The sequence below is a fragment of the Thermobia domestica genome, chromosome 7, assembly GCF_964235325.1.
Source record: "Thermobia domestica chromosome 7, izTheDome1.hap1.1, whole genome shotgun sequence".
Lineage (NCBI taxonomy): Eukaryota > Metazoa > Arthropoda > Insecta > Zygentoma > Lepismatidae > Thermobia > Thermobia domestica.
The window spans coordinates 217,709,795-217,737,374 of record NC_137460.1 but is presented as its reverse complement, the minus strand read 5'-3'; the positions used below and the strand labels follow the sequence as shown (position 1 = coordinate 217,737,374).

The window sequence follows — 27,580 nt, the reverse complement described above, 5'->3', positions numbered from 1 at the left end:
TACTCCCAAATACAGAGTGTTTCAAAAAGAATGACCTGATTTTAAAAGTCCTTACGTATTGATAAAACCATATTACAAAAATGAGATAAATTGCAGAATACTCACAAAATCTTCAAGTTTTAGCTATCCTATTAAAAATGTTCTTCCATTTCTGCACCCACCAAAAAACACCGACTTTTAGAAAAAAAGGAAGATATGTTGTATTGAAAAATGAAATGAAACCTTTGAGTTTTACGCCCCACAGTTATGCTAAAGGAGACGGTGATTATGAGAAATGAAGGAAATGGTGGAATGAAGAAAGTGGGAGGAAACGGGAGAAACCCGAGGAAACCCACGCACACGGTGTTTGTCCACCACAAAGTTCACTTGTGGGGGCTGGGATCGAACCCGGGACCCCAAGCACCAGAGGTGAACGCTCTACCACTGAGCCACCGCGGCTCCTATGTTGTATTGATAATTGCATATGGTTCCAGATAGTAATGCAGGATACTTTTGATTAGAAACTGTGTCAGTTTCATAAAAACAATTGTAGCACAAAATACAAAAAACATATACAGTTCCTGTTGAGATGTCATGTAGTTCGGATGCCACATTAAACCGCCGGTCCTCGCCTCATATAACTTCGGTTTCGAAAGAGACGCTACACTCAAATTCAACCAACCATGTATATTACACAAATTTTTGTTGGCTTTTAACTTACCTTAATGAAGATTATATCTCTTAACAGTCTCACATCAATTTTTATATGCTCGAAATACTTTCTACACATATCGAAACTTAAAAGTACTTGGAGTTCTCTTTTTGTTAGTTCCCCTTTGGAAAGATGACAGTGTATAGCTGGTGGACCGTGGTAACTACTGCTGGAGGATCTCTAACGAAATTACATTTACACCGCCAATGATGCACCGCTTTGAGTCCACGACTACCCCCCAAAAAACTTCTCAGAGGTGGGTTCAAACCACCGACCCCGTGATCAGTAACACTCTGCCTTTACTTGCTCAACTATTTTAGTACTATTCCTGTAACATTACACAACACGTGTATTTCTAGATATAACAACTGAAAATTTCCTATCATAAATAAAAATATTCTCAGTTACTTTCCGGATTCAAAGTCCATGTAAGTTCTATACGCTTGTGGATTAGGTACCGATCGCTTTACTAAAATCTGTTTCAAATTTTATATATATATATATATATATATATATATATATATATATATATATATATATAAACTAACTAACTAACTCTATGGCCTATGGAACCCGGAGGTTCAATGCCGCATTCACAAAAGCTCTCCACTGACTTCTATCCTTAGCTAATTGCATCCAGTTTCTACTTTGTATTCCAACCTCTGCGAGATCCATCTTGATATTATCCTCCCATCTGCGCCTAGGTCTTCCTAATGGTCGTTTTCCTATGGGTCTTCCAGTCAAGACTTTGAAAGCGCTTCTACTTTCTTCCATTCTAGCTACATGACCTGCCCACCTAAGCCTCCTAGACTTGACGACCCTAACAATGTTGGGTAAACCGTATAAACTATGTAGTTCCTCGTTATGAAGTTTCCGCCATTCCCCATTCTGTTCCTCTTGGGTCCGAATATTCTTCTCAGGATCCTGTTCTCAAATACTTTCAGTCTATGTTCTTCCCTCACAGTAAGTGACATGTTTCGCAACCATACAGAACAACAGGCATGATTATCGTTTTATATATTTTAAGCTTCAAATTCTTCGACAGAATTCGCGACGACAAGAGATTTTGAACCGAATAGTAACACGAATTCCCTGCTTTTAGTCGACATTTAATTTTTTCGTGAATATGATTTTCGTCTGTTAATATTGATCCTAAATATTTGAAAGTATCCACTTTATCAAATGTGTTATTTAATTATATATATATATATATATATATATATATATATATATATATATATATATATATATATATATATATATATATATATATATATATATACTATCTCAACAATAAACCAATAATTTCAACCCACCGAGTCCAAATTTAATCCTTAAATGTACAACTACACACTACGAAACGAACTTACAAACTTTAATGCCACGAATAACGTATCATATCCGTGAATGTATATGAATAACAATTGACAATCGCAAAGCGAACTCACCGGAACTTTAGGAACAATTTCACTGTTATAGTGCTGCAATTCTGGTTGGAAAAGGCTAAATCGCTTCGGTCCGAATACGAAATCGAGTCGCACCAGTGACAGTATCAAGACTTATCCAAATCTGCTCACACATTCGAGTGCGTGGCGGAATTTGCTAATAGGGATTCACAGTAGCTTCTGGCTCTGATATCAATTTATCACGATCGACCGAAACTGTAATCGATCACGATCTCTCGAAATATTGTTGACAGACGAAGGCTAATACGAGTTGCTAAAACCAAATTATTCTTAATCGTAAGGTTAAAGTGCCGGCTAGTTTGGAACTTAGAAAACGCAGCCTGTTATACTAAGTAACTAAGTAACATCGGAGGGTTGCGTTATTAATAACGTCTAAGAAATTATAAAAAATGCGCTAACGATATCGTATTAAAACATTTTAAAGTGTCTATGACTATAATTTCTTTTGTTTATTTAAAGAAACCGGAGGAAACTGTTTTAACGGTAATAAAAACGTATAACGTAAAACGTGCCAGCAAACGTAAAACTTACGGGAAAAACGCAGGCCCTAAACCAGCCACAGAGGTTTGGGGGGAAACATGAATATGTTAGGGGGGCAAGTCATCAAGTCATTAAAAAGTCTCTTACAAATATCTAAAATGTGCATTTTGTATTGAGGTCTAGGGGTCCTGGCCCCCCTCTGGTTGCGGGCCTGGAAAAACGTAAGATCTGGCAACCTTACAGCTACTCTATGTCCCATGTTACGAGTAATGGGAAATACTAGAAATACTAAAGTGCACATTAAACAGACTGTAATAGTACGGATATTTATGGTACTAATGAAATTTAGAACAAAAAGGTTTAGTCTAGAGATTTACGTTCTTGCTTTGGACGTAGAACGTTATTGACTCGAGTAGAAATCGTGATCAGAATACGTGATTTCGAATATTAAATTAGATAAACAAAATAATTATACATTATAGAACAGCAATCTCCAAGTCCAAAGACAGTTATGTAACTGGTTCAGTACACAAAATAATTATTTTCGACTTCTTGACCAGGATTCAGTTACTTTCAATTCGAATAACACCTTAATTGACTCACGATGATAGGTTGACACCGAAAAGCACCAACTGAATGTTCGGTGACAATTCTGTTAGATGGAAGTCTGCGAAACTCAAATAAATATTAATTACCAAACTAATAAATAAAACAATAATAAATACCGTTACCATATGATTAAATACTAAAGAAACTTTTATTTGTATGCTTGCAGGAATAAAGTCAATTAAAGAGAAGAAGTGAGACTATTAAGCATCATACTTAACGACAACACGACTTGTCGTCACAATCTGATCCTCATTGTACGTAATCAGTCTAATGTTTGTTATTTTGTAGTCATTATGTTGAAATTTACTTTTAAGTACAGTATGTTGGCTATATTTTGTGCAAAACTATGTTTTAGAACAAAACTCGAGTTCATTTAATTTAGGAGCGCCTATAGTCATTGATTCGACCATAGATTTCTGGCTACACCACTGTTAGACACAATGTTACATTACAATGCGGTGAGCTAATGGGAATTAGAAGCAAAAATCAAAATTAAATGACTCTTTTCTATTTCCGTTGTTTGGCACAAAATGTAGACTTTTGTTAGAGAACTAAGTAACTAGATAAGTAAAACCAATCATTAATTCAAATGGAACATTTACGTGTAAATGCATGGTACAAAACTTATAAAAAAAGTTGAATACGACATTTTATTTTGAATTATTTCTATTGAAATGTGCATCATTAGTTATCACTAGATGATTCAGGGTCGTGACTACACACAAAGTAACTTTGAATGTTGTTATCGGTTTTCTTTTATTTGCGACAAAGAAAAGTGCAAAATAAGCTGTTATACTTAAAAAAAAAAAAAAAAACAACGTTCATAAAATATTCAAATAGATCAAATAACACATCAACATATTCTAGCAAATATTTACCCTAGAGCTTGTCATACTCTAAAAGAATCATAGGAAAGATTTTGAAAACTCTATATTAAATTCCACATTTTATTTTTTAAAGAAATAGGTACTATTATAGAATAGAAGCAAGTGTTGCAGGAACTCGTTAAATAACCAAATAAAGTTAATTACTCTTAACATATTCTAGCAATAATTTATCCTACAGTTTGCTACAAGTTTTAAAATAAAACAAATATAATTAAAGATGCCTTCGTATTTAATATTGCTGTTACATGAGACAACAGAACTGGTTGTTAATACGAAAACAATGCAATCTCAAAGTAAATCACCATGCTATTAAGAAGTGCCTTACGCAATTTACAAAATGTACGTGACAAATCGTCAATATTCCCATTTCAAGAGTAAAAGAAGTTGAATAATATAATAATAATTGGATAAAGATGCAGCTTCTTTCGCGGCGACGGCGGAACGGAATGAAATTTGTGTGACATCTTAATATTAGCGGGTGCATTGCATTGGGAAAATACATTGTCGTTTTTACTTACAAAACCGACCTTTAAATTTTCGAAAAGCTAATTACTCATAAATGTTATAGCATGCATATTGAAAAACTGAAGTAAAGAAAACCTTTTATTCAGTGAAGCAGAGATTGATTCAAACTGTTTCGATATTCACTGATATCTTTTTCAATTACTTTTCTATACTGCCAAATCGTTGTAATCTGTTATCAGTGGTTTTGTATTTAAATTCACTTTCAATATACAGGGTGCCTTCAAAAGGACTTCCAGAAGGGTTTATTGCGACTATTTACAGAGCTGGTTTTGATCTAGTATTGTAGCAAAATAAATCAAGTTTCTTTTACCTTACATTTACTTAGATTCAATGTAACTTCCAGTGCTGATTTTATAGACATTCGATCTCCACTCCAAATCCTCTGTAACATGCCGGGTTCTTTCTGAGAGACTGAACATCCAGTTTCAACAAAACACATCAATTATGAATGGTAGGCTTATTGGGAGGAGGATCTATGTCATACTTCATACGAAACTTTCATTGAACAAAATGTTATATACTTCAATTCTTCTAACTAAAATAAGCAGCATGCTCAGAATCAGTAGCGGTGGGCATCTTTGTTAAAACTGTCAGTAACAATTGCAGTGCTATACGGTACTATGAAGTACTTGAGTTAAAACTTGATGTATTTTGCTACAAAATAACATCATGACAGCCCTGTAAGAAGTTTCAATACATTTATGTGAATTTACAGGTTGTAAGGTCAATTTTGAAGCATCTTCTACTGCACATCAAAAATAGACAGAAAAGTGAATTAATATCATCAGAAAACTCGCATATATATATATACAAGAACATATTAATTTGGAACAGATTATTTCAAGAAGTCAAGTCCAACACAATTTTGAGAACTAAAGCTTTATTTCTACTTTTCTCTCCGAAAGACTCTACAAATAGGCAGAAACCCCTACATATAACACCGATATAGCATCATATAAAAATCGTCGAAGAAGGTATCAGTAAATACCGAAACAGTTTGAAATACTCCCTAATTTACAACGTAACATTTTTCTTGCTTAAGTTATTACAAGTAGTTAGTTTGTGTGACGAAATCCTACCATATTTCATTGTTAGAATCCCTTATATACAAGAAGTAATACAAGTATTTAGTACGATTCCCGATGGGAGCTCATGTGGTTCGGAATCCACGTTAATCAGAAGGTTCGGGTCTCTCATAGCCTCACTGCTGGAAGGGACGTTAAACTCAACTCAACCTATCGTCGTATGATAATATTGTTTAGATGGCACGTTTTCTATTTGATAGTTTTCCTTTGCGTCTGGTTTAAAACTTTGCCCAACCAAAAAATATTTCGTAAATCTTTAGAGTTACTAATTTTAGTTACTTCCTTGGTCCCAAAAATAGAGCTAAAAATTAACTCAATTGTGAATATTTGTTAATCAAATAGTTTCTTGGTTAATCAAACTGGTTTTTAACTTCCATAGTTAAAGTAACAAAATTCTAACATTCACTTCTACTTCTTCTTCTTCTTCTTCTTCTTCTAAGAATTTTCCCTAATTAGCTGGGGTCGGCTTTTGTTATCGCTGTCCTCCACTTGTTTCTATTTTGTGTCATATCCGCTGTGACACCATACTACACCATATCTTTCTTAACACTTCCTCTTTGGCCAACCTCGGGTTCGTTTCCCATTCACTTCCATAGCATCTACACTGTGAGCTACGTATTCTAAATGTCTTCTTCTTACATGTCCAAACCATCTCAGTCTACTTTCTTACAGTTTTTCTACTACTGGTTTTACCTTTACTATTCCCCGGATAATTTTGTTCTTAATTTTGTCCTTCCACGTCACTCCACATTAACCGCAGCATCTTCATCTCAGCAGCATGCAACTTCTGTTCCTCTCTCTTCTTCATCCGCTCCGTATAATAAGGTAGGTCTCACTACTGATTTCTGAACTTTTCCTTTAAAGCGTATTGGTACCATACGGTCACATAACACTCCTGCCGCTTCTCTTCACGTCGTCCAACCGCTGCTAATTCTTCTGTTTATATCTTCTTCTATTCCTGCATTTTCGTGCAAACTTTATTCCAAGTACTTGAATTTCTTCGTCATTACAACCTCTTTTTCTTCCAGTTGTATTCTTGTATTCTCGATTACATTTTTCCCCTGAAAAAACAAGGTAAATATTCTGTCTTAATTCTACTAATTCTAAGCCCTTTGCTCTCCAATGCTCCTCTCCAAATATCTAGTTTCTCTCGCAGTCTCTCCTTGGTCGCACTTACCAGCACGATGTCACCCGAAAATAGCATATTACACGGTGCTAATCTTGGATATCCTTTGTAAGTTCGTCTATCACAATTGCAAAAAGGTAGGATTAAGACTAGATCCCTGATGAAGTCCCACTTTAACTGCAAACTCTTTTATTAATCCGCACGCACTTGTCACTCCTCTCCTACATCCATTATACATATCTCGAATTATTAAGATGTATATGGTCGGAATACACTTCTTCTTCAGAGCCTACAAAATAAGACTTCCTGGCAGTCTATCATACGCTTTCTCTAGGTGGATGAAAACGTATGAAGGTCCCTCTGGTATTCTCTGTACTCTCTCATTAGTATCCTCGCCCTGGCATGCAACCAAATTAGTTCTCTGTTATTTTGGTCGCTATTATCAATCTTGCTCCTATCATACTCTCTCATAGCTTCATTGCATGTCTCATAAATTTTATTCTTCTTTAGTTGCCACATTCTTGCACATCTTTGTTTGTAAAAACTGGTACAATGTAGATGCTTCTTCATTCGTTTGGCATTTTTCCCGTTTCCAATATTCTATTAAAAAGTGGAGTAAAGCACTGCACTCCTTCTTTACCTAAATTTTCCATGTTTCGATAGGGAGATTATCCGGTCCTGGAGCTTTAGCAATTCTCATCTTGTTCATGTCGTTTCTACCTCTACCATTGTTACAGGCCGGACCTGTCCCTGATTCGTGGATAGATTTCGCAAGTTTCCCTCTGGTTTTCTTTATTGAGAAGTTCCTGAAAATACTCCTTCCACTTCTTCGTTACCTTCTCCTCACTTACCAGAAAAATCGTTATTTTCGTCCTTGATGCAGAGTACATAGGGAATATCTTTCTTTTGCCTTTCTCTTTTACCTTCGAAAGCTTGGATATAATCTTTTCTCCCTGTTTTGTCTCCAGAGTTTTGTACAACTCATCATAACCCTTGCCTCTTACTACACTAACTACCTTCTTGGCGTTCTTCTTCGCTTTCTTGTAGTCCATCAGATCTAGTTGATTACCAGAGTTCTGCCATTTTTGTAACGTTCGTTCTTCTTCTTCATCGCTACCTTAACTTTTTTATTCCACCAACATGTTTCCTTATTCATGAGGACTATTCCTTTAGTTTCTCCCATAACTTTTCTTGCTGTTCCCCTGAGTGGCACTGATACTCTGGTCCACTCCTATTCCACGAACAACTCTTCCTTTCTTTGCAGTACTTGGAATGTGGAAATTTCCTTTCGAGTCTTTTCAGTATTTGTTCCATCTGATTTCCATCACTTTGTTCGAACAGAAAGATTTCGTTTTCTCCTTCCTACTTTTTCTTTAATAAAGGCTACTACAAGGCGGTGTTACTCCGTTAGACTCTCACCTGGTATTACTTTGCAGTCCTTTGCATCACGTAGGTTTTGTCTCCTCCATAAGATGAAGGTAATCTGTGACCTTGCGGTGCAACTCTTATATGTATAGGCATTCCTTTTCTCTTGTAGACGTTATTCAGGATAGCCAGATCATATGCTTCTGCCACTGATAGTAAATTCTTGCCTCCCTTATTTTTGTTTTCCAATCCATATTCTCCTATATTCTTTCATATCTTGACATTGATCGTCCTACATTTTCATTTAGATCTCCCGCTAGAAGAAGTTTCTCATGATCTCCTTCATGGCTAAGCGGTCAGCGTAGGCGCCTTTGGCGTGGAAGACCCGAAAACAATCCTTCGTTCTGACATCGATGTTGGAAATTGATATCTCCTTCATTCTGATGTTTGGTGATAGGTTTTCAATGTGGTAACTTTTCTCTAGTTAGATTTCCACATTCTTAATTCAATTTTGTGATAAGATCTTCTATGGTGGAGTCCTTGTAGTACAGATATATGACATAAACCTTTATGAGCGTTGACGTGTGCCTTGATAGGACATATACTTCTCCTCTTATACAACGAGATACGATTTACTTTCCTTTCAATCGTTTTGTTAGATAGCTATAATCTGACTGTGCAAAAGAATGAGAAATAGTTTTTTCAATCAACAGTTTGTTTAAACACAGTATCAAACTATTTAATTCTAACATTTTCATTAAAACGTCTATATAATACTTGATGTAAAATCTTGAAAGAAAGACTCTCAAATAATATATAAATGAATAAATGCGAGATAAACAATACTATTTACCTTCTTTTTCACTATTTTGACAATTATTGTAAACCATTGATTCAGTTTACGTAGGAACCAATTTGGGAACCCGGCAGTATCATTTTGTAGGTTATATAACAACATACCTGAAAAGAATAGAAATGAAGAATTTATAAACACTTTTGTAATACCAATGTAACAAATAAATTTTTAATATATGCACTTTTAACACAAGATCCAGTACTTATAACAAACGGTTGAGAATTAAAGGATGAAACAAAAAGTGAGATAAAAAAATTTCAGAGGGCACATCGACAAAAAAAAAAAAAAAAATGCCAGAAGGCACGAAAACTCTTTCCTACAAAAGTTGTTTGTTTCAACATAATCCATACAATAATGTATTAATTTACATATCTTATCATTTGAAATTTTAGTCTGGTTATATAGAGTATGTTGCATAATTTAAGCTGTCTGCGAGTGCACTTTCTTTGTTGAAAGAATATATGAAGAGTGTTCAAATGAAAAGGTACAAAACGTCGTACAAACCAACCCAGTTGAAATAGGAATATGCCGCTTTGGGATAACGTAGTACGGCATCAAGAAAATAAAGGAAGTATCCGCGTGGTTGTGCGTATGCTTATCACATGACGTAAGAGAGAATAATGTAATTGTGTGCTCCGTCCAATTAACGTGGCAGTGCGTGTGAGGAACTTACCGCGTTCTCGTTAAAAAATTTTACGTTTGAGGAGCAGCGAAGAGTTATCAGATTTCTGACTGCAGAACTTAAACCGGCCGATATTCATCGTCAGATGGTGGCCCTATACGGGGAAGACTGTGTGTCCGACAAGTCAGTGAGAAAGTGGAGTACCCATTTTCGTGAAGGTCGGGAGAGTTTGAGTGATGACCTGAGACCAGGCCAGGCAAACACGGTAATCATGGCGAAATGGTGAAGGACCTGGTGAAAAGTGATTGTCGTATCACAACATGAATGTTGGCAGTGATGATGGGGGCCAGCGTTGGAACAGTGTGGACAATTTGTGCACAATAGGTTTGGTTATCGGAGGGTGTGCGCGGAGGGGGTTCCGAAGATGCTTAGAGAACCGCGTATGGAACTGAGTATGGCGTTTGCATTGCATCACCTGTTTCGGTATTATGAAGAACTTGCATTCGTGGAGCAGATCGTAATCAGGGACGAGAGCTGGTACCATAACATCGAGCCAGAACAAAAGGGACAAAGCATGCAATATAAGCATGCGTCGTCACCTACCCCTAAAAATTCAAAGCTGTGTTCTCCATAGGTAAGATAATGATTACCGGCTTTTTCGACGTTCTAGAGCCGACACTCATCGAATTCCTCGAGCATGGAAACAGTGATGTGTACTGTGAGACACTCTGTAGCCTACGTAAGTCCATCAAGAGCAAACAACCTGTGCTGCTCATGGAGAAACGCTTCTGTTCCACGATAATACTCGTCAACACATCTCCCAGATCACACAAAGTGTACTGAAAAAGTTCAACTGAGCAGCCTGAACATCCACCCTACAGCTCAGACATATCGCCCTATGACTTCCATCTGTTCGGTCCGCTACAAGAAACATCTCAAAGAGAAGCGCTTCAACTCGGACGAGGAACTGAAGAACACAGTAGTCACTGTCACAGGTATTCTAAAAACAAGGGATCTTTCGGCTCGTGAAACAGTGAGATAGTTGTGCTCAGGTTTCTGGTGATTGCTTTTAAATAAAAACTTTTATTATATCCAGTGTATTTTGTATTCCCCCCTCGTATTTCTGTGATTTTGCAGAAGTGCCAACAGAACGGATTCGATGAGATTCCAAGTGTACATGATCAATTTCCCCTACATGAATCAGGAGGAAAATGTTGTAGGGTACGGTTTACACATCATGAGACCTAGCATATCTCCGATGTGTCGCTGATGTACACATTGTGAAAAATGCAAGCCATTCGGTCAATATTACAAGTAATGTTGGACACGAGACTATATTTCGGGCTGTATCATCTAGAAAGGGAATAGCAAAAGAATTTTCTCGTGTTAAAAACAGCAGCGGCCCGTGGGGGAAGGCTGCAGGACTGCAGCCCCCCAACGTAATTCCATATTTCCAATTCGAGATTTAATAATCAATCTTTATATTTGTGCCCTTTTTACGCGCATTTTTTGCTCAATTTTTCACCTCCTTGAAGCAAATTTGTTGTTCCACTTCACCCCCTGGGACTGTCAGTACAATCTCGCCTGGCCTTTCTTACGATGCTGTGATTCCACTTCCTCCTCTTTTTAGCATGTCTTTACTGGTAACGTGTGGACTGCTTTACATGCAGTCCTTTCGGATGCTTGACAGTTTGCACAAGCGCGCTCTTCTCATTTTGTGTTCGTCTGCTTTAATCAGCGATGAGTACGTATATTCAGGCTTTCCAACTCCAGGGAAATATCCTCTGGCCAATCCTATACAAAACTTTAGTTTCTGACTTTAGGTTCGAGTTGCATAATCCCTCTTTCTTTGATTAGTAACGCTGAGCATACTTATGTTCAGTGGCTTATTTACGATTTTGTTTCGGGAGAGGCTTTGCTATCTTTCGGGGGAGAGGGGACTTTGCCTGGAAATGTGAAAATTCTGCAAGATATTTCATATACTTGACTATAGTAAGTAAGATTTCGGGGGGGGCTTAAGCCCGGAAGCCCCCCTAAATAGGCCACTGCTTATGTTGTTTAGGGTTTGTTTGTTTGTCTGCTGGCGGGGTGTTCCTAGTAGGCAACCAATTTATTCTGTGCAATATTCGATTATATTTAATTCCTTAATTCTTTCAGTATTTGCGTAGTGTCGTGCGAGTGACCTGGTGCTATTTGTGATTTTTATCTTCTGTGTCAGTGCCCCAAAAATACAAATGAAAAACATCTATGAAATATGAAACTATACAATTAGATTTTATTGCGGTTCTTTTAGAGTGGTCTATTTCGTTCTTATGAGTGGCCTTCTTATTGGCTCAAGGTATGATAGCGCACCTGTAGTGAGTGGGGCTATAAATGGAGTCGAGGCCAAAGTGAGAGAGGTGTATCCTAATGATTATTTTGTGCACCGTTTGGTCATCAATTAAATTTTGTAATGGAAAGACCCATCAAACAAAACACTATAGCCAGAATGTTATTTTCTAATATTTTTACTATCCCGGTATTTTTCTCTCTTTCATAACAGAATAGCAGTTTTAGATTCCTGTTTTGCAAAGCGGATACCCAATGGTGGTGGACCAACCAGATGAATTTTTAAATCTAGGACTGTTAATGTGGTGTACGAAAAGCAGAACGAACTAAAAGAATGCTTCCAAATTTTGTCAGAATCCGAGGCCTCAAGCACTACAACAATAAATGAAGCGTCTGCCTTGTAGTGAGAAAGATGTACACCCTAATGCTTATTGAATGAAGAATTTTGTTTGTGGCTAATTTGTTTGAGTTAGTTACGCAACATCTAGATATTCTATATAACCAACTACATAGTCATCATGCAGATGTAGCAAAAGTTCAGTCATACTTATCTGCCTCCACTATTGAAATTAATAAAATTAGGGAACCAGTAGGACTAATTGAAACCGAAACGTAAAATCAAAACTAAAAGAGAATTGTTTCAAATACACAGTTAAGAGCAGCCGCAGCCAAAGAAGTGTGACGTTATTTTAAACCAAGTAAACCTGAGCTTCCATTTTAGAGGCCACTTATCTATATCTTCATTTATGCAGAAATCCAATTTTGATTAATTTAGTGCTTTCTTTCCCGAAAAAATCTTCAATAAATGTACAGAGCTCTTCCTGTTTTTCATATAGATGAACTTCATACTGAACTTAGTGTAGTTTGTGCAAGAGAAGAGGTCAGGAAACTTGGTGGTGCTGTGAATTTTCTCTAGTATATTATAAGCAATAGTCTTGCTTCCACATTTTCTGAAGTGCTAAGACTTTTGAAAATATTCATAATGCTGCCTTTAACTACAAGTGAACCTGCTTTTCTACTCTTAAAAGAGTGAAAACTTTTCTAAGAATTACAATGGAAGAAGAATGGTTAATGTCACATGCCATGATATCAATGGTTGGAAAGATCCCTAACTTCAATGATAGAATTATCGAAAAGTTTACTACAAGGAAGGACCATCGTATGGAATTAATTTTTAAATAAGGTGTTTTATTTTATGCAGCCCTCCTAAGTATAATTAGCACGAGCCGCCACTGGTTAAAAAGTATGTATGTTTCTATTGGTAGGGCCCTGTCTCGTCAAGGAAATTCAGTCCCGTCTCGTCTCGTGTTACAGCACTAATCATGAGCACAAACGACCATCACTAGCGTTCAAAGAGGACCGCTCTCAACCCTCAACATAATGACGCATAATTGATTCTTTCACTTTCTTATTTTGAGACGCTATTACAGGCTTGCTGCACAGTTGGTAGCTCTGAGGGAAAGATTTGCATACAGTAACAGTGATTGTAGATGTGCCTCAAGCATAAGGTCTGCAGATAGTCCTAGTTCACATCCTAGATCTAAAATATCTAGGTCTTAATCTGTGATTGTGTCGCCTTTATAATCGCAATAATAGCTCGTCTGATGTAGATGCTTAGGCGTGTATTCGGATTGCGCTATCGTGCGCGTGAGCCTTCCTCAAACCAACGTCGCTTACATTGGTGCATAGTGGATGCATCGAATGCAATCTTGAGTGATTCTGCAGAATAATCACCTGCCACTTGAAGGCGCATACATGTTTTCGTTAAGTACACGATCTAAGGTTGTATACAAATCCAAGCACATCTCCAACATTCAAACGAATTTCAAGTGTACTACGGTGTTGGAAATACTCGGACACTCACTTCTTAGGCACGTTAAAGTGTTGTTACGCGCTCTCGGATATTCTACGGTTATTACTCACTTCATACTGTTTTCACCGCTCAGCTGTGTTGCCGTATTTGCAGCTCTCTGCCAAAAGCCCATGGAGCTAAAGTATTTCTATAGAAAATTCTTGAGGGTGTTTATTTCTCGTTTTAAACTAGTGCATTTACCTTAATATGAGATGTATCAAAAGTCCGTTGCTTTAGGGCAACTCCATTACGTGTGAAGGTAGAAATAAATTAAAAAAACAGGGAAGTCGTTAGAAATAGGAAATAAGAAAAGTAACATTTCCAATTCAACAAGCTGTTCGAATGAAACGTTATGGCATTCAAAAATAAGAGGAGAACATGTACCCGAACCTAAAACCTAGAACACCTTGAGTTAGTTTTTCAGCAATTTTGCTTTTTCATCTAACATAAGACGTCCTTCCAGCGTGGAGCCCAAACGGCTGGTTTAATTGGTTAAAAAACCCACAATTTTAAATTCAAAACCACTTATATTTTAACAACTTCCTTGCTTTACATTTTTGGTACTTTTTCTCATGGCGGAGTTGAGCAATTGCCTCGAACTTTTGACACACCCTATATATACAGAAATCATGCTCCAACCACGAAATAATATATATATTAAGGGCTATGTTTAGTTGAAGGGATCCAGAATTACCTAAAAAGAATTGAATGGTACATATTAAAGGAGGATAGAGTTGGAGTAACGGAATTGTAAGTGATTTCTGTGTCATCTAAGAATGGAATCGTGCTTTGTCGCTTCCATGACAGAGGGGCGTAAGTTACATCTTTTTGAAAATCCATTTTATTCGCTCACTGAATCACTTACGTTACATTCTTGCACCTGGCAAATTGATTTACCTTAATTCCCAATATAAACACATGTACTGTGCAAAGTGTGTAAAACACTTATATTATTTAAATTAAATAAAAAATGTTATGTATGAAAATGTGCCTGACAAAATGCATAATAAATAACCTTTAACCTCGATATATCAAAAAGCAAAAAAAAGGGGTATGTTTAGTACAAAGGGTCCAAAAGCACGTAAAAAACACAAAATTTACAGGAGAAATGGATGATGCAAGTACTTAGACGTAACATAACGTAACCAAATCTAACCTAACCTAAGATAAACTAACGTAAGCTAACCTGAAGTAACCTAAACTAACGTAATATTAGTAGAAATAAGCGACATTCTATCATTTTTTGGAAAATTATGCGGGACTCCTACGCTAATATAACATAAACTAAACTAACCTAACGTAACCTAAACTAGTCTAACCTTACTTAAACTAACCAACCCTACCCTAAACTAACCGAATGTGAACAGAAATTGCCACAATTGTATCATTTTTTAGAGAAAAGATCTGGACCCCTTCTGCTAAACATAGGCCCAAAAAAAAAAAAAAAAGTCATAATCTGAGAGAGTAACGAGAAATTCAAATCAAGCAAAATCTTTTTTTCTCCTGTAAAAAAGTGCAAATGTAACTTACGCCCTTCTGTCATGGAAGCGACGATGTTGTAGAAATGAGAAATGCAAAATGCTGTAGAGAATATATGTTCTTTCCAGAAGCGCACGTAAGGGAATATGAATACAAATATGCAAGAAGTTTGCGCTAAACCAATGTAACCTAACCCAATATTAATAGAAGTAAACGAATTTTTTTTTTCGAGAATAAGGCTGGACCACTTTAACTGAACATAAGCCCATATTAATTTTCAGGATTGAGTATAGCCCGCTCCCCTCAGTGATTTTTAACGAATCATAGTGATTCTAACGATTCATACTAGTTCATAATGAATCGGAATCGCATGTTATAAAGATTTAAGATGTAAATCTTGTGGTAAGGAAGCTCTTTTAGTATAAGTAGTAGTAGTAGTAGTGGTAGTTAGTAGCAATAGTAGTAGTAGTAGGAACGGGTTAGTAGCCCCGCAGGGGTTGGTTGGGTTCTGTTCTCGATATAAATAGTAGTAGTAGTAGCAGCAGTAGTAGTAGTAGTAGTAGCAGTAGTAGTAGTAGTAGTAGTAGTAGTAGTAGTAGTAGTAGTAGTAGTAGTAGTAGCAGTAGTAGTAGTGACTTCCAGTTCCGGTGACAAAGAACTGGGGGGAGCGGGCTATACAGAAGCCAATTTTCATTTTATGGATGTATAAAACTTAATTTTCTTTCTATTAATTCTTCAATATGTTACGTACGCAGTATTATCCACTTATAACGTTAGGCTTATTTTTTCTAGGCCTAACGATACCTAAACATTATCCTATATAAATAATGTGTACCAAACCAATCAATAGCAATTAGTAAATCTCAGACGTACATTTCAATACAATTTAGTATTTCCACATAAACTGACATAAATTATAACGTATACCGTATATAAACTTTAGGGGAGAGGGGGGTACATTTGAACATCTGTTTTCGAATATTCATTTTTGCTTCCAAACGCACAGTAAATTTCCTTATAGAACGGTAGCAAAAGCTAAATATAATATACATTATATTTGCCATAAAATAGAGTACTTTGTTTGATCTTGTCATTCTATGCAAGGGCGCAGGGGGTATCGTTCAAATGTACCCCCTTGGGGGGTAGATTGGAACAAGCATGGGGTAGATTTGAACATACGTGGGACAGTTTTGAACAAACCATTATTTTACCACAATAATCGTTATTTTCAGGATGAATTCGTTTACGAACAACAAGGCTAATGTAACAAAGCAGCATTAACTGTTTAAGGCACAAGAATTAACCAATCGCGTATGGCAAAGAAATAATAATAATAATTGCTGAAACATATATGCAGGCCCGTAATTGTATATTGTGCGCCTCTGTGCTCTAAATAATTTGTCTCTCCCTTTGGAGACACATCTGAATTGAGTTGAATTCATGGTTTTTGGGGTCGCTGAGATGAATAGTGACAGTTTTAATCCAATTCAACTTCAAGGTCATACTCAACTCCCGAGTGAGGCGGGCGAGAGTTTAAAAGTAATCGAAAACGACAGATGTTAGTGTTGAATTCATTGTTTTTGAGGTCGCTGAGTTTAACGGAATCAGTTTTCATGATGTTCAAGTTCATCCTCACCCCTAAGGATGGGAGTAGGAGAGGATGACTTTTTAAAAAAATAATCAGATAAGCTAGCTAATTAGTAACTACGGTAATTAGAGCGAATTAAACATTTTCTCGCTCTTGTGCGGGACTCTGAGTGTGGTAGTGTTAAATATAATTTTATTGTGAATCTTTTTTTTAATCCAAAATTTTGCCGTCCCCTAAATTGTGACGTTCTGTGCTCGAGCACAGAATAGCACTTACCTAAATACGGGCCTGCATATATGCTGTACATTATACGTTACACACACACACACACACACACACACTTAAATAATATGTGGACAACATATCTATAGGCGTAGGTGTGACCTGAAAAAAACTTTAAAAAATATGATCATCGTAGGATATCTCTGAAAATATGATTATGATTCACTTTTTAATTTAGCTCGTCATACCTGATAGGCTTAATGGAAAACCTATTACTACTAGCAATCTAAGAGATCTAAGAAATTACATTTTTTTTTCACTACTAATCGGGTACTGGACACAAAATTTATTCTACCCTAAAATTCTGCAAATCAACATGAAATGTCAGAATTTTTGCAGTACGCTTTCTCTCTCCAGAAGTTGTGGGATTAGAAAGTCTACACACAATATCAGCAGTAGGCACTGAACATATGTATTCCTTTGTCTGAGAACACAAACATGTTGCTGGTTTCAGAAAAGTATAGGCAGAACAATGTTCAAAAGTGCCCCCTAATATTTGATCAAAACTGCCCCAACCGGCATGACCAAGCAGAATTTGGTAATAACCAGATAGTACAAACTATTGTGAAATACAAAGGGCAACATTAGATAAGTAAATTAATGTACTTGCTTCTGCAATGAATGGCAGATAATATCAAAACACAGGCTTCTGTCAAAAATCTTACAAAACTTCAGAAAAATTCCAACTTTCCACCCCACAAATGTAACAAAGTACTGCTGTTCATCAACAGTTACACTAGAATGGCAGATAACAGTTGACCGTCACGCTACGCAGTTTTGCCAAACTAAAAATTTTGAAACCACCAGATATGCTATTATTTCTAGCCTGTTATCTTAAATGTTCAAAGGTACCCCATGTTCAAATGTACCCCCCTCTCTCCCCTAAATATCAGAAGCAATGATTTTATAACGCCGCAAAAGCTACCAAAAACACAATCTATTCAAGAACATCATATATATCATTCTTTTTCTTCTTCTAACAATAAGCTTACATTGCCATGAGCTGACAACTAATACTGTAATGTCTTCCAACATTAATGTTCATTTTATATGTGAATAAAACTTAAATTTTCTTCCTGTTAATTCTCTCTTCGTACATTAGAGAACATTCGTTCACTGTACGGAAAATTACTAGGTCACATGTTTCTTATTTTGTTCCTTCTTTACCACCAAACAAACATTGGTGCAATAACCGTAGTATCCTGTAATTTTTGAGTAGTGCATACCATTATAGAGACCTCAAATTGTGAATGTCAAAATCAGAAAAAAAAATGTTATTAGTATTTTATGTATTTTCTTATAGGTGTAATACAATGACAATGAAGAATCATAGTAGCTTGAAGCGCTCGAAGAGCGAGAGGGATCTAATTCTGAACAAGGTGTCGCGTCCATTACATCAGGATACAGCAACACAAACCGACATTCTTTGTCCCAAATGTAAGCATTTATGGAGCGATCAGATTCAGAACAATGATAGACTGACTTCTGTAAAACCTACATTCTACAGTTTCTATCAAGAAAGAAACATGACTGCGATTAAAGCTGTAATATCAATGAATCAGAAGTTGCTACTGTATACTCATGATGATATTTTGCTGTACGATAACAGTACGCCTTTTCGTATATTCCACCGGCACGTGTTTCTTATGTCTATAAGACCTCATATTACATCAGCCCTTTGTAAACTCGTTTTAATCAAAGGAATACACAACATAGAATTTGAGGCTAACATTCATTATCCAACCATGGAAATGTATCTTAGAATTTATGCTAAGAGGCAAATTCAGTTGGTGTTTATAAAGGAGAAACAAAGGATTGGTCTTTGCTCTGATGACAGAAAAACACAAGTTAAAAAATATTGGCAAAATGAAGATCCACGGGAACCAGAATACGGTACTTGTGATTCAGTTAAAGATCGGAGCTTTCTGAAAGAGAAGGCTATAATGCAAGCACACTCTCTAGAGTTGCCAGTGACGCAAGTGGAATCAACATCTTGCTCTCGTGAGGTGATACCATCTAACTATGGTCACTCTATAAAGAATACTCCACGAATAAAAGTTTCGGCATCGGAAGATATGATAACTTCGTTCGAAGGAGCATTTGAAAGTTTGGAATATTCACAGCCTATAAGTACGGAAAGAGTGACTGAAAGAATTGACTCTTCAGGTTCTCCGGCAAAAACAGTCGAATGTTTTCCTACAATTCTTTCTGTGCCTAAACCATGTGTCGTCGAGACAAGCAGAATTCAAGAGTCAATTATGCTTCAAGGACCAGCGTCTTCAACAGAAATCAACGTGTGTAAAGTTTCTATGCATGAAAATAAGCTAACACAATTTGTAGAGCAAGAATTCCACTTAGAGAAAGAAAAATATGGACCCGTTCTGAAATTAAGACCTGACTATTCTATGAGGAAACTACGGAATCTGTGGCAAAGTGAAAAGTATATGATCGAGACAATCAGAGAACAATTTTCCTTCATGAAGAAAAAATTAAAGTACGAAAATTTTCAAGAAATTCATTATGTTTATAATTGTATGAAAAGTATAATATATTCAATTGATATGAAAGAACTCAAAGAAGTAAATGTATTATTGAAAACGCTTCAGGAAGAACGTTCTCTAGTCGAACATATGGAAGCTGAAACTAGTTTGCAGCAAATGGAAGAAAACGATAAAGAAAATGTAGTTGATTCAAGTATACAGCATATTGAAGAAAATGACAAACAAAATATATATCCAGCAAATGACAGTTCTTCGTCTTATCATGTACTTATAGACCAATATCGAAGAAAGTTGTACGAACATATAAGTAACCATTTTCCTTACTCTGAGCTTGAGTCTACGTCAAAAAACTTTGATAAATCTTTCCGGTCACTCAAACGTGAGAAACTAATATTGAAGTGGACCATAAAAAGGGAATTTTTAGCATTGGAAAAGAAGCTGGAGGAAGAAGAAGACCGAAGAGCGAAAGGGTTGTTTGACGACCTGTTAAGGATGGTAAAGGAGTACTTTGAAGAAATGAGAATGCCGAAAGGCCTAATAAAGATACAAATAGGCAAATATACTATTTTCACTGGACCTGAACATATCATTCAGGCCATGAATAAGAGTTTACAAGGACCACGGACAGGCTTTTGGACAAAGTTAAAAAGAAGGTTTAAGAATAAGAAATCATGATAGGTATTAGTGATTAGTTAGTAGTATTACATTCTTTCGAAAATGTGGCGTAGAAACGAATGTAGGAATAAGTTTACCTTTTTTTCAGAAGAAGTGCCCAATTACTTCGTGCTTTAGTGCATATAGCAATTGTCTACGTCTTCGGAATATACATAGATGAGCTTCACAGTTCATATTCGTGTCCTCTATAGACGTTGACTGCCTTGAAGACTACAAAACTTCAATGTTTTAATGTGTAGGTCAATTTTCTTTCCCAGTTGGTATTAAATAAATGGGCATTGAAGAAATAAGATCCAAGAGGCTTCAAATTGTGAGCAATAGAAAACAAGTCGAGGATGTGCCTGAAAAAGAAACTTTAAGCCTCCATCCTTGCTCCCATAAAGAAGTTATTTTCGCAAGTTGAGCTGAAAGAATCATTTTAGATATTCTTCACTTCAAGCGATCAAGAAATAGAGGAAACGGACCAATTAGTTTCACGAAGAAGAAAAAGTAATCAACGTTATTGATAATTAAAAGCATTTTTTTACACATTGAGTAAATTGCATTGAGTGAATGATTTGTGCGAAAAACTCATGCGAAGCAACAAGCCACGTATTGAGAAGCTGGAAGGTTCTTCAATAGTTTCTTCGCTTTTACCATATTGGAATCTGGCAAGAAGAAGAAGAAGAAGAAGAAGAAAAAGAAGAAGAGGTCGTTATGTAAAAGTGATCGAGCAATTAGTGATAGTTGCGATGTATTTAAAATAGTTATTCATTTTTTTCAATTATTTGCTATTTTTTAGGAGATAAATAAATGCCACACAAATTTTCTAGTACTACAACTTGAGTGTCTAATTTCATCTGGGTTTTTGTGAAGTAATCATATGGAGCAGCGAGTCTCAACCTATAGGTTGCGACTCATTGGAAAGTCCTTACGGAATGTCTGAGGGGTCGCGAAATTATAGCCAGACTCAACTGTTATATATAGGTTGTAATTAAGGTATAAATATTCTGAAATTTCAGATAAAGCATTACAAAACTAATGTCACCCTTCGTTATATGATTGGATGATGCAAGATGATGTTTTTGGATTTAAGTAAAAACAAGTACAGAAAGAGGAATGATACATTTTCAGAAGTACGACTTAATACAGTTAAATTCAACTTCAATGGCTTATGAAAAAAACAAAAGCCACAAACAGTCCCTTTGTGTAAGAAAGTTCGGTTGTTTAGTTTCTGCAGCAACACAATAAATTTTGTTCACGATTGCAGGTCAAGTGAAATTTAATACCCTTCGAGGTAAGTCCTAGATATAAAGATTGAGAAACACTATTCTAGGAACGTTCTATGTATTCCTCTTAAACGTTCGATTTTATAGTATTTCGTGTTTATAACGAAATACATAATTTTCTGAATTGTTTTTGTTAGTTTGAAGATCAGAATTGTTATTGTTTGTCAATTGCCAAGTCGTACAGAATAGGTTTAAAGCAGAGGAGCACTTATGAAAGGTTAAGTAAGTTTAGATCCCACTAAATGTGTGGAACTTCTTACATACTTTGAAGTTCCCTCATAGATAGATGACAAGAAAATGTGTTTTCGGCATGGGACGCCAATATTCGATTTTTTGTAGGATCACAGGTGTAATTTAGATCCTATATTAAGCTGTAAGTCTAATTATTGATACTGAAAATAAAAACTATCGCACAAACCCACTGAGAAATGATCGAAACTGAGTACATACTTCAAGTTCAATGCGTCGTATAATATTTCTATTTTACAAGTTTATAAATATTATTGGTGTAGGCAAGGGCGCCCATGTGGTTTCCAAGAGGGTGCAAGTATAAGCGACGTTTCAAATATAGTTTCAAATTTTGCCGTGACTAATGTAAAAATTCTATTGAGTTTTCGATATTCCCAAGTACTATTTCCTCTTAGGGTGGGCTAGCGCCCCACCTTGCCCCCCCTGATGGGCGCCCTTGGGTGTAGGAGAATTTGAGCTAAAGTGGTCTTCATCATTATTTAGTTTTGACATCAAATTAGACTGTTTGTTACGAGAGCCACTATTTATATTTTGAGTCTTGGCAACACTGATTGTAGTTAGGCGCTATTTGACATTGTTGACCATAACGTACTTCAAATGTTTTGTCAATAGCTTTATTTGGGTTCTTTACATTGACTTGAAGATTGTGTGACAACAGAAAAATGGCATTAACTCGTGAAAATTTTCGTGCGATGATTTATTACAATTTTCGACGTGGATTATCGAGACAAGAGTGCATCGATTTACTTACTTCCACATCTGGCGATGCAGCCCCATCCTTTGTTACTGTGAAACGGTGGTATAACATTTTACTCGTGGCCGCCATTTGCTCACTAACGAAATTCGTCTAAAATCAGTTGTTATTCAAGAAAACATTGATGCTGTGCAAAACCTAATTCTGCAAGATCGTCATGTGACATACTGTGAGATTGAGAAAACCCTAGGCGTTATTTCCACCAGCAATATTACATGATCTGTAGCTGTGAGAAAGGTTTGTTCTCGTTGGATCCCACATAATTTGACAAAAACTCAAAAAGAAGCTCACGTCGATTGGTGCACACAAATGTTCAATAAATACAATGGTGGTTAGGGTAGGCCGAAAATGGCCGAAAAAAATTTTTTTTTAGAAAATTAAGATTGAGTACCGTGCAAAAGTTGTATAATGTTATATTATGTTTCCTTACCAAAACAGAGCCGGATTAAAAGATATTTAACCGGGCCCCGGGGGCCCCAAAGAACGTTAATTTTGAAAAAAAAATAGCCAGCAATGTAAAATATTATTAAAATATATTTTTTAGAAAGTTAAGTTTGAGTACCATGCAAAAGTTGTATAATGTTATATTATGTTTCCTCAGCAAAACAGAGCCGGATTAAAAGATATTTAATCGGGCCCCGTGGGCCCCAAAGAACGTTAATTTTGAAAAAAAAAAATAGTTGCGAGTAGTGAAAATATTGAAATATTTTTTAGAAAGTTACGTTTGAGTACCATGCAAAAGTTGTGTAATATTATGTTTCTTCACTAAAATAGAGCCGAATTAAAAGATATTTAACCGGGCCCCGGGGGCCCGAAAGAACGGTAATTTTGAAAAAAAAGCCAGCAATGAAAATATTATTAAAATATATTTTTAGAAAGTTAAGTTTCAGTACCGTGCAAAAGTTGTATAATGTTATATTATGTTTCCTCAGCAAAACATCCGGATTAAAAGATATTTAACCGGGCCCCGGGGGCCCCAAAGAACGTTAATTTTGAAAAAAAAAATAGTTCTGAATAGTGAAAATATTATTGAAATATATTTTTTTTAGAAAGTTTGAGTACCGTGCAAAATTTATAATGTCATGTTTCCTTACCAAAACAGAGCCGGATAAAAAGATATTTAACCGGGCCCCGGGAGCCCAAAAGAACGTAAATGCTGAAAGAATATGGTTGTGAGTAGTGAAAATATTATTGAAATATTTGTTTTCAGAAAATTAAGTTTGAGTACCGTGCAAAAGTTGTATAATGCTATGTTTCCGTCGAATATAACCGTCTCGTGCAGCACTACCGCATACTCCTGAAGAAGTTTCTGTTACTAACTTTAGACATATTCTTCAGTGCTTTGCCTATTGCAATTGTCAATTAGAACTATAGTTTGGTATTTTCGGCCATCAAAATAGAGACCCTTAAAATTAGTAGCTTTACACTGTAAACGGTTTCTTTTTTCTTTTTCTTTTTTTGCTAGTTTCGTACGGATTTTGTTTTTATTTACTACCTTGTCTTAGTTTTGTTCAGTAAATTCATATCTTCTAAAACAGCGGATACAATTTTAGCAGCCGCTATTCGATATACCTGTTAAATCTTTTGCGGTACTCATTTGTTTAGGGCTCACTATTGTTTATTTAGGTTTACTTTAGATTTTATTCTCTAAACGATTGCTCCATGCGAACTCTTCATCGTCTGAATTTGGGGTGGAAGCGCTTAATGTATGTTCCAAGTACGGGACTGAGGCTAACGATTGTAACCCTCTTGTAATTGGTACCGTAGCATCATAATCGATCTATGTGTCATGCTTTCTTTTGAGCCTATGGGGTTCTGCTTCATCTACATTGCAACTCGTCATCTGTCTCTAATTTCTCTGATCTAATATGAGCTCCCACTCCAAAAGCGGTATATAATTTGATTTACCACACTTACAGGTTAATCTATCGCAGCATTTGCAAGAGAAAATATCACATAACTTCTGAGCACCGTTCTTAAATTTCTTTAATTTGGCTCTTAATGGGGTATATCTCATTTCTTAATGGGGTTAATGATAGTTTTGCATTTTGAGTTGTAATTCAAAATCATATGCTTAATTCGAAGTCAAGACAATACAGGAAGAGAGGCTCGCAACCACATTGTTTCTAGTTTATTTGAATTCAGCAATGTAAGCGCCGCCTTCGGAAAGCCAGTGTTATGTATTTTGCATCCAGATGCGAAAAAGTGATATTCTCTTAAAGTTTGAGAGTTCTGAGGTGGGCTCAACACAAAGGTTTTTCGTGTGTTAATATGGTATTTGTGTGAAAGTTAGTTAAGCTCTTAATAGTTATTTGCGTATATTGAAACCATGTATTTCATATTTTATGTATTAATAGTATTGTCTGGTAAAATGTTCTTATTACCTAAAACCATTTTATTTGAACAAAAAATTGGGAACTTTAGGGCCACGGGGGCCCGGTTAAATATTGTTTTAAAATCAACATATTTGACATGGCTTCATTTCGTACCAATGCACAACTTTTGATAACTACTCAATCCTGAATATCTGAAAAAAAATTTTTCGGCCCACCCTAATGGTGGTGCTTCAAAAGACGTATATTTGTTTTTTCGGGAAAGCTGGTCATGTGGCAACTGTGCCTTTAGAGGAACGTAGAACGGTCAACTGTAAATGGTACACAACATTTTTTTTTTTTTTTTGCCGGAGGTCTTCGGTCAAATACAAAAACAAACAATCGCCGTCGGATCGTTCTTCATCAAGACTATGCGACCTCACACATCTCGTCTAAAAACCAAATAGGGGAGTCCGGGACACATTATCACAAAGGGCACGTTGTCACAGTAGCAATTCTGAAGAAAGAGAAAACATTAGCGCGCTGGTGTTGCTTTTTGTTTACCTACTAGATGTCACTACTAACGGTACTCGTTCGGAGGTGTGCGGGAACAATGGTACTTCGTCAATTGATCTTTGTCTGTTTTCAGTGCCGGAGTCTATTTCAGTAAATTGTCCGAGTCCTGGAATTGCTGTTTTGTGTGTTCGTGAAAGCGGGAGAAGCGAGTATTTTGTATGTGTTATGTAGGTTAGAAATAGAGCTTCATAATGTGCTACTTTGAATGTGCGTAATCTTGTTTGGTACCGATACCGATATTTTGTAAAAAGAGTAAAATCGTCGCGTAGGGCAAATTGTCACAAATAAGATGGTGCATGTTGTCACTGTGACAATGTGCCTCACTGTGTGTTATGTATGATAGAAGTTATGCATTCCCCGTTTAGTAAAGGGTAAAAAGAAAGAAAGAGAGAAAAGCACCATGAATGGAAGATCTATTGGCTGCAGAAAGAGCCATGAAAAGAAATAACCCCATATCAGTATGTAAAGCCGCTAAAGAATTTCATGTCCACTACAGAACATTGGCAAGATTTTGCGCTCGTGTTACAGATAGCGAACTACAGTCCAGCCAATGTTCATTTACATTGGGTTACTCAACATCTAACAGAATATTTTTGTAATGCTAGGAAAAATTACTAGTATCATACTAACCGGTAAGACAAGCTTCGTACATATACTTTGGACTCACTACAAAAGAGGTTCGCGATTTGATTTACAACTATACAAAAGCGCTAGGACTGAAGTGCCCGGAATTGTGGAATGAAAAGGGCATTGTTGGAGCAGACTGGTTTCCGGGATTTCTGAAAAAAACATGATCTTGCTATAAGAACATCACAAGCAACCAGCTTTGCACCTAAAAAAACAATGTCGACGAAGGTCCAAAGAAGATTACGATTCTTCCTCATAGGACGATGATACACGTGTTTAGTTTATGGCGATCCATACAGTGCAAGTATATGTAGCTAGAAGTAAATTCAGTTCATTCGATATAAGGAATCGGCCTACGAAAACTGAGGGACGTAGAACTTGTTTTAAGTGTGTATTAACTGTGACTCTGACGATGACCTCCAGGTATGGTACTTTGTAGAGGCAAAAGGATAAACATTTTCAAACTAGTTTGCGGTGCGTACTGATAGTATGCAACTAAACTTTGTAATAATATTTACTTTTCTGCTACCTATACAGTAGTCCTACCATAGGAATTCGTTTGCAATTCATAAACTACAATCAGAAGCAAACTAAAATGCCATTGGCTAATTTTGTGTAGGCCTATTGGATATGTAGGCTATCATTTGATAATTTCGTTCATTTTGTTATGACTTTTCAGTTTGTAGTTTTGATGATTCCTTAGCTATGAGTTAATTCTGTTTTCATGACAGTTTTGGTTTTCCTACAAAGCTTGGGGGGATGTAACAATGCATATTTTATGCTGAGAAAATATAAACTACAGGTCATCTTACTTTCTTTCCTGTTTAACTAGTATAATTTCTCCTTTCATTTAATTCTCTTTCAGACGCTAAGAATTAAATGCTAGTAACATTTACAGTCTTTTTTGCATTAGTAATAGTTGCATTAATAACATCTACCAATTTCTGGAAACTGCCACTAGAATAACATGTGACAATTTGCCCCATATATTGTGACAACTTACCCCGCATATGGGGTACATCGTCGCAACTGTAGTGATCAGAAAACATAGTACATAAGTCCAGTTCAGGGCGAGTTACATCGGACAGAGAAATATATATTATGCACAAGGTAACCAAGTATGTGCATACTAAACATTATAATTTTCGGCCTTACATGAGCGTCACAAGAAATAAAACGTGAAAATTGTGCCCCGGTCTTCTCTATTTGAAAACTCAAAAAATCGAATTGATGGGTCATCCGCCGTACAGTCCTGATCTGGCACCTAATGACTTCTTATTAACGAATGTCAAGAATAAATTGCGGGACAACGATTTTCGTCGGCAGAAGAACCCGTTGATGCGTTAAAAAACCATATTATGGAGGTGTCTCAAGAAG

The 27,580-nt window shown here is 36.3% G+C and overlaps 1 long non-coding RNA gene across 1 annotated transcript in view; it reads right to left on the bottom strand.

Annotated features, from left to right (window-relative positions):
* Window positions 1-27,580, bottom strand: part of LOC145689005 (uncharacterized) — a 75,222-nt gene that overhangs the window by 16,108 nt on the left and 31,534 nt on the right. Inside the window, exon 2 of the long non-coding RNA XR_014132058.1 lies at window positions 9,088-9,194. This is a non-coding gene — a long non-coding RNA (uncharacterized LOC145689005). The remainder of the gene's footprint in view (window positions 1-9,087; window positions 9,195-27,580) is intronic.